Genomic DNA, 8,852 nt, shown 5'->3' with positions numbered 1-8,852 from the left:
TATGTACGAAATGGCTTAGAATCAATATTACTTCAGTGTCAATTCACACTTCTAATTACCAAGATGTACTTTGTACTTATGATTATTTTTTTCTTTCAATAGATTGAGTAAATGGAAGTATCTAGGCTTTGAAAATGAAAATGTAAAGTGAGCTAAAAGTACTTGAAATTGAAAAAATATAGAAACTAACATGGAATTTCTATGAACCAAATAAGGAGCCATTTTATCCTACGAATGAATAATTAATAATGATCGATACAGATCATAGCACATTCAACAATAATCTCCCAACCTACAGTGCTGGTAACAGTAAAGATTGAGAGGGAAAGATACAGTGTAATATAAAAAAAATTACAGAAAAAAAAGTCTAGCTTACAAAAGTAGGGAAAATGACAGTGTTAGAAAATCTGCTTGGGGAACTCAATACTCATAATACCAACTTTCATAAAGAAAAAAAAATATATCTATACAAATCAAAACCACAATTAAATAATTGAACAACCTCACTAGTATTGCCTCTAGAATTGAAGAAATGCCATATAAAACAATTATCATTTGAGTATGCCCATCTAAAATCTATGTTAAAAATATTTTCCTAGTGGAGCAAGATGCAGAAGCCATAGACATGAATGTACTATTGTGGCTTCTGAGACAGCTTAGTCTTTCCCCTTTTATTCTTTTCAGAATGGGAGTGTCCATTCTCCATCTGCTCCAAGGGATGCAGGAATAAGGTGCCTCTTTGAAAGCAGAGACTAGGAGCTCATTGTAGGGTAAAAAGGGGCAAGAAAAGAACATCCTCCCCATGACTTGACCCCAGGATCAGGACTTCAAATCCTGCCAATCCCTCAACTTGCCCCAAGATCAGGCCACAAAATCCCACCAATCCCTGAGAGTAAAATCCAACCAATCCCTGAGCACAAAATCCAACCAATCTCTGAGCTTGCCCCAGAGTCTGACCACAGAATCTTATCAAGTTTATGACTTAAAATCCCACTAATCTCTGAGCTGGCCCCAAGCCCAATTTGAAATCTCACCAATCCTCACCCTGCAAAGCTCTATTTCCCTTCCCCCTTTCCCCATAAAAGCCCTATATAAGCTCCAGATTCTGTTCAGTTTGCTACAGCTTCTCACCCCTGCAGGGCATGAACCTTCCTGGATTTTCCTTCCCAATGAATCTCTTGAGTGAAGTTTGTTGTGTTGTGTGACACTTTCACTGGACTAGAACCCAGCTGTGACACTTAGCTGGAGAGGAGCAGAGATGTAACACTTTTGCTGGGGAAACTTTCCCCTAGCTGAGCAGAGCTTTAACACTGCTGGACCAGAGCAGAGCAGAGAGGTAACACTTTCATTGGCAAAGCTCTCCCCTGCCAGAGCAGAGTTGTTACACTTGCATTGGCAAAACCTTTCTCCCCAGAGCAGGGCTGCAAGGCTTCCGTTGACTGTGGTATTCCTCGGTTCCTGACTGCCAGCATAAGTTTCCATCAGAGTTCCAACATTTACACTCATCAGAGACCAAATGTGACCACTTTCATCTTGACCTTCAAGTTCTCCAAAGGATAACTAAAACCTGCTCTTAGAAAGTGTCTAGTGTTGGGTATTATTGGACAACAAGAAAAATTGACTAAAATATTGTTTCTTCATATTTTCACAAAAGGAGTTTCTCTCAGGTAGGGATATGGATCATTGCTCTCATCTCAACATTTGGGGAATTGGAACAGAGTGACTATGATTTCAAGGTTAAGTTCTTAATCGTTGCACATTTCTCAGTCCATATAAGTTATACATAGTGAGACCTTGTATCAAAAACAAAACCAAGGGTGGGAAAGGGAGAGGAAGAGAGAGATGTAGAGAGTGAAAAGTAGGAGGAAGGTGGGGAGAAAGGGAGAGAGGGGGGAATGGGAGGGAAAGGGGAGGAGGGAGAAGGAGCTAGAGAAAGATGGGGAGAGGAGAGAGACAGGCACCTGGAGAAGGGGGAGACAGAGAGAATTCATTGTGAATCTAGTAATGATGAAACAATGGACATAATATAGAATTTAGAATGTCCTTGAAAATAGCTGGGATAAGTTCTAAGAAATACCATCTGTTAAAAAAATATATATATGTCACATTTAAATTAATCAATAAAACATGTCAATCAAAGACATGAAGTTACATGGATTGTATAATAATTGAAAAGTTTGCCATATGAAACAGTATGCACACAGTAAATATTAGGTTTTTCTGACTTAGTGTTACCTTGAACATACCATGTAGCACAAGATGTCATTAAACTCTTCACTGTTCTATGTCAGCTCTTTAAGTGCTGAGTTTTCCTATGTGCTAATCAGCCTCACCTTAATATTATTTTTTTAAAAAACATGATAATAATATATTTATATAGGAAAATTATTTTAGTCTTGTAAGATGAATACCAAAGTATTTTGAGATATTGTGTCAGCTTATTTTCAAGACATTAATGAGTGATAAGTGGAATTTTGATGATCATTAGCAAACATAAATGAATGTTACTCCTGTACTCTTCTAATTTTGTACACGTTCGAAGTGTGGTCATCACATAAAGAGCACAAAGGTTACAATTACTTTTAACTGTCTGGCAGAAGGATGTAAACAATGCTCAAGTGAATAAAAAAATACAAAGTATAAGATTACTTCGTTTGTATTTTAATCTAACTCATTAAGAAAACTCAAATTGATTTGACTTTGAAAGTTCTCTTTTTTTATTTAGAAGGTTTTTGTTTTGTTTTGTTTTTCACTTTACGTATCAAGCACAGTTACCTCTCCCTACCCTCTCTAGATCATTCCCTACCTTCCCCCTCCCCAATCCACTCCTCAGAGAAGGTTAAGGAGTCAACAGGGTCTAGCATATTAAGTTAAGGCAGGACGAAGTCCCTCCCCACTGTATCGAGACTGAGCAAGGTATGAAATGTATTTTTTTTCTTTTTCTTCTTTTCTTGCATTTGTGATGTGTATATGTGTATACTTGTGTGTTGGAACATATCTGAGCACATACATGTATATGCTGTGTATGAATGTGCACATGGAGGCATGGGAGTGATTTTTGGGAACCTCCTTAAATGGCTCTTATACAGATATCCCCTGTATTAATGTTGCCCCTATGCCCACTTGGTATTTATTTGGTTCTAAGAACTTGAATTCCATTCTTCTTGCCTGCCCAGAAATTGATTTTACAGCTGAGCCATGTCTCCAGTCCCTACACAGTAATTGTAATAGTCAATTAAGTTTTTAAGGAATTTGATATAGTCACCAATACAACTACTTCTCTGAAGAATATAAACTTATTTCCCTAGATATTTCAAGCATAGACAGCAAAAATCCATGCATGAACAAACTATTGCAGCACATATTTAAGCTCTATGCTATTTGGATTACACGTGGACTGACAGCTAGTTGAGTTCTGCTTTTGTTCTTGTTCTCGATCTCATGGAATACAGAACAACAGAAAGGGAACACTTTGGTCTTTGAGACTAGATAATATTTTGGTTAGTATTAAATTTATTTTTGCATTTCTTATGAGGAGCAGAGGTGAGTGAAGTGCAAGTAAATTAAATATTATAAATTGCATTTGCAACAAAGTAAACTTCACACTTCTTAGAAGTACCATCTGCATCTACAATACAGAGACAGAAATAGAAACCCTCAGATTCTGAACGTTCTTTCACGTATTTATGGCAAAAGCTGTTGAGTTGTTCCCTATGGAATAGTGCTGTATTCACATGACATCTTACGTACATTCAAATACACTTCAAGCATGTAGTGATTTATTGTAAAAGTGAATCAACACTTACTTAATACATGTTTGGCCCATCGAATATCAAGAGCAAAAAATCAAGAATGGATAACAATTTCAGTAGTGTGTATACAAAGGTAAACATAACTAAGTTTAGCCTGGAAAATTATAAACAAGCAATATTTAAGATGGAAAAAGGAGAGGATTTAAATATTTTACTACTCACTGACTTTTCCTTCTCTTTTAAATTTCCATTTTAAGATGGGAAGAAAGTGGTAGACATACGTGGAAGGAATTTATAGATAAATTCCTTTACTTAGGTTTGTACTCTACCATGGTTTACTAATTCATGAAGAAAAAAAAAGGGAATAAAAATTAAAGAAACAGGGAGAGAGTTCCTAAGGTATCTAGGTATTAAAATCACTCCATCTGTTGGAAACACTATTATCCATATATATATATATATATATATATATATATATATATATATATATATAATCTGTATCATGGTATAACCACTTTGATTCAAAAAATGGGAAAGAAAAGTGGCATAAAATATAATTAATAATCATATCTCTGTAATATGTGTGGATTGAACTACTCCACCACAATATTTCTTGAGGTTCTAAATTGCATCAACTTAGAATTTGACCTTATTAGGAAACAGAGTCATTGTTGGAAACAGTCATTGTTGTAACATGTAGAGACTCTACTTCTATATGACATGTGCCTTTAACAGAGAATTGATGGACAGACAGAAACACAGAGAATGATATGTGAAAATGGAGTCAGATTAGTATCTGTAAGCAAAGAGAACCTCTAGCAAAGACTGTGTAAGGCTAAGAAGCAAAGTTTTGTGTGGTGATATTTTAATTCTGCTGAAATGCGATTTTATTTGTATGTTAATAAATAAAGTTTGCCTGGAGATCAGAGGACATAGAGAGCCAGGGACAGCAGTCAGGTGGTGGTAGCCCATACCCTTAATTTAATCACATGGCAGGCAGAGCCTCTGTGTGGTCAACGACACAGCCAAGTGTGGCGACCCAAATCTTTAATCACAGTACCAACCATAGAGACCTGGAAGTCTGTATAGACAGGCAGTGACAGGGAAGTCATGTGGCTGGGATAAGAGCCAATGAGAAGGCAGAACAGGAAAGCAATAAAAAGACAAGTCACACAGGGAGAAACTCTCTCTCAGGGGAAGGACAGCAGCAAGTGGTAAGCTAAAGGTAGTCTTGGCTCTTCACTAGTGCTCTGATCTCTTGGGCTTTTAACTCTGTATTTGGCTCTGTGTTTCTTATTTAATAAGACTGTTTAGAATTTTGTCTACAGTTTTGTGTTCACAGTTTTAACAGGGAATCAAAAACCAATCATAGTTTTCTTAATGATAGCCTCCAGAGCAAGATAAACAACAGCAAAAAAACAAATAAACAAATAGTGGATTTCATATGCTTTAAAACCATTTTTAGGAGTTTGTGATGGCAGCCCTAGAACACTCATAATGCATCATGCAAAGATGAATTCTCATGTATATATTCTGCAATTAGACAACAGAGAATCCAGAACTGTGAGTATGATACATTTGTGAAGAATCTAAGATGCAGGTTTTTTTTTTTTTTTTTTTTTTTTTTTTTTTTTTTTTTTTTTTTTTCCCGAGACCGGGTTTCTCTGTGTAGCTTTGAGCCTTTCCTGGAACTCACTTGGTAGCCCAGGCTGGCCTCGAACTCACAGAGATCCGCCTGGTTCTGCCTCCCGAGTGCTAGGATTAAAGGCGTGCGCCACCACCGCCCGGCGAGATGCAGGTTTTAATGTTGCTACCAAATTGAAGATATTTCCTGTAACTTGCACTAGGGAACCAACCATAATCAGAATCTAAGTCCCTAACTCTCCAGAAATAAGACAAATGCAATGCCTGAGAACTGACCATCTTTCAGCATGCTTCTCTCCTTCATTTTGAAGATATAGGACAAACCTGCCCTAATACTAAGTGTTTTAATGTCTCTGTTTAATTGTTGTTAGAATCTTAGATGATCTTTTAATAAAAAACTCAGAGCCAGATATCAGGGTGAAAGCTAAAAGATCAGAGAAGCAGAACAGCCATAGCCAACCTCACCTTGCCAATTCCTCAGCCAATCCTGTTTCCTGAAACCTCCGACTGAAAGCCTCTGTGTCCTCACCCAAAAGAGTCTCAGCTGAAATGCTTTTGTTCATGTTTCTCATGCCTTATATCTCCTCCTCTACCGTGCCATCACTTCCTGGGATTAAAGGCATGTGTGCTTACCAGTACTGGGATTAAAGTTGTGTGCTACCACTGCCTGGCTCTGTTTCTAGTGTGGCCTTGAACTTACAGAGATCCAGAGGAATCTCTGCCTCCAGAGTGATAGGATTAAAGGTGTGTGCCATCACTGCCTGGCCTCTGTGTTTAATCTAGTGGCTGGCTCTGTCCTGTGATCCTCAGACAAGCTTTATTAGGGTACACAGTATCTCACCACACTTACTGATTAAGTTCACTTTTAAACAGAGACAAAAACTGATTGAGGAGTATTTTTGTTTTTTTAACTCTTTTGGCGGCCTGCCACCCAGCTCTCAAATTAATACAGGGAGACTTATTCTTAGTTATGAATGTCTGCCCTTAGCCTGGCTTGTTTCTTGCTTAATTGGAGCACTCTGAAAGTGCCCAATACAGGGCTCCAGCCTCTCCTACATTTATCTCAGACTGAATGTTTATCCATTTGGAGATGTTAAGCATTAAAATAAGATGGTTATTTTGTAAAGAGTGCCCTGCTACCAATAATATCAAAGAACTAATGAAAAACGCTGTTTTATGAGACAGAGTCCTTCTCGTCAGCTGTTTGTAAGATGTTCCAGGTCTCTGGAAGGAAGCTAAGCATCTTTGATGATTATTCTTGGTCCTCTATGTAAACAGATTTGTAATCAGCTACCAGCAATGCCTCTGAGAAGGTTTATGATGGTATTTCCCTGAAGGACAAAGTGAGAGAGAGAGATGATGTTCATCCAAAATGTGCAGTACTTCCTGGTGACAGCCCAGATATAAAGAGGTCCCAGGGTTGCATTTGCCTGACCACATTCACGGCTTACTGGTGAGGGCATTTATTCTGTTGCAACTAGTCCTGCTGCTGCTATGCTTTGCTAACACTGGAACAAAGTTTGTTTGATCATGCAATGTATACTGAAGACTAGTGACTCTCCAGAGGTTTTCAAGGCTTTCCATTCCAGATTGAAATTACTGAAGCATTCAACATCATAGATGGAAAAACTATTGAGTTCTTAGTCTCTCCAACTTGTATACATCTATAGTTGGACTATCAAGCCTATATAGTACAATATAATCTAAATAAATCCTCTTTCTAATATATTCTACTGGCCAGGTTCTCCCAGAGAACTTAAAGAAATTAATGTACAATCTTAAAACTGAAAGCAATCCCTGAAGCCTTAGTGATCTACTTTGCTTTATGTTTCTGTGATAAACAATGACCAAAAGCAAGGTACTTAGGAAAGTGTTTAGTGGGTTCATATATTACAACCCACCACGGAGGGAAGCCAGGCAAGGAGCTAAGGCAAGAAGCTGGTAGTAGAAACTGAAATAGAAACAATCTAGAGAAACTACTTATCACCTTGTTTCCAGACTCATGTTCAGGATCTTTCTTGTACAATCCAGGCATAGATACATAGGAATGACACTACCCACTCTAAACTATACCCTTCTATACCAATGTCCCATAGGTCAATATCTGATAAGGCAATTCTTTACATGAGGTTAGTTCTCCTAAGATGTTTCAAGTGACAGCCATGATTAGCCATCATACTTAGTTCCATAGCAAATCCTAAATCAACAAGAAATCTCAGTATCATGCTTGAATGACCCTAAGGGCCAAAGGACTCAGAAGTGTTATACTATTCCAACTTCAACAGCATTTTACTACAGTCTTCTAAATAATGCCACCAACTCAAGTTGGACAAGGTTTTTACCAATCAAAACTATCTGTAATGAATAGAGGAGAAAGATAAAAACTCCCTTAAACCTTTCAGTAGATACCCACCCAGAGATAGAGGGCTAACAACAAATCAGAACAATCACTGTCTACCTAAAGTAACTGAAGAAACTCTAGCCACTCTAGCTGTGACTAATTTAAAAATGGAAATTATAATGTAAAAAAATGGAAATGTTTGTATTACCTGGAAAGGAACTTAAAGCATCATGCTAAGTTTCAAAATATAAGCAAGCATAATGAGTATATTATGTGTAAATCTTGGTTTGAATTTGTATATGAACTGTTGTGTGGAAGGGACAATTTCAGTTGTTGACAGAGATGTATCCTTACTGTAAATAAGCAATTATCTTCTCAGAGACTCATTGATTTTGTTCTTGTTGTTGTAAAACACCCTTGTACATGTCAAATGTCCAAGAAATAGAGATAACACTCTTGAATTTCAGGCAAGGAATGTGAAAGCAATAAAAGAAATACAAAAATAATCTCTCACTGCTGCAGAATGGGATATGATATATAGTTTTATTGCTGCCATGGTTTTGTTACTATTGCTCTACTGTGGCAGGATTCCCAACAACTGAGGAAGGGTTTATTTCAGCTCATAGTTTCTAAGGTTTTTAGACCATCTTATTGGAAAGGTCTAATTCTGGGCCTGTTTCACAGCAGCAGGGGCTTGTGAAAGAGGCTATTCATATTAGAGTAGACTATGAAGCAGAAAGCAATGCTCAAGGTGAGAAGAGATCACATACCCCAAGTACCCACAGCTGTTGATCTGCTTCTTAATCTAGGTCCAATCTCTAAAAATTTCCATAATCCCACAAAGTACATCATCAACTAGAAGTGGAACATTCAAATAGTAACGTGTGAGGAATTTCTGACTCAAACTACTATAGCTTATTATTCTATTTTGTTTTCCATTTTAATATTTTTGGCCATATTCTGTTCTCTTTAAATTAGAATTCTGTACAAACTACTATAGCATATTATTCTATTTTGTTTTCCATTTTAATATTTTTGGCCATATTCTGTTCTCTTTAAATTAGAATTCTGTACTCAGGTTATTTCCTAAAGTCTGTTTCTCGACATTTTTAAGC

Source organism: Peromyscus eremicus, chromosome 4, assembly GCF_949786415.1.
Source record: "Peromyscus eremicus chromosome 4, PerEre_H2_v1, whole genome shotgun sequence".
Classification (NCBI taxonomy): Eukaryota; Metazoa; Chordata; class Mammalia; order Rodentia; family Cricetidae; genus Peromyscus; species Peromyscus eremicus.
The sequence above is the reverse complement of the archived record's forward strand: the minus strand, read 5'-3'. Positions refer to the sequence as shown.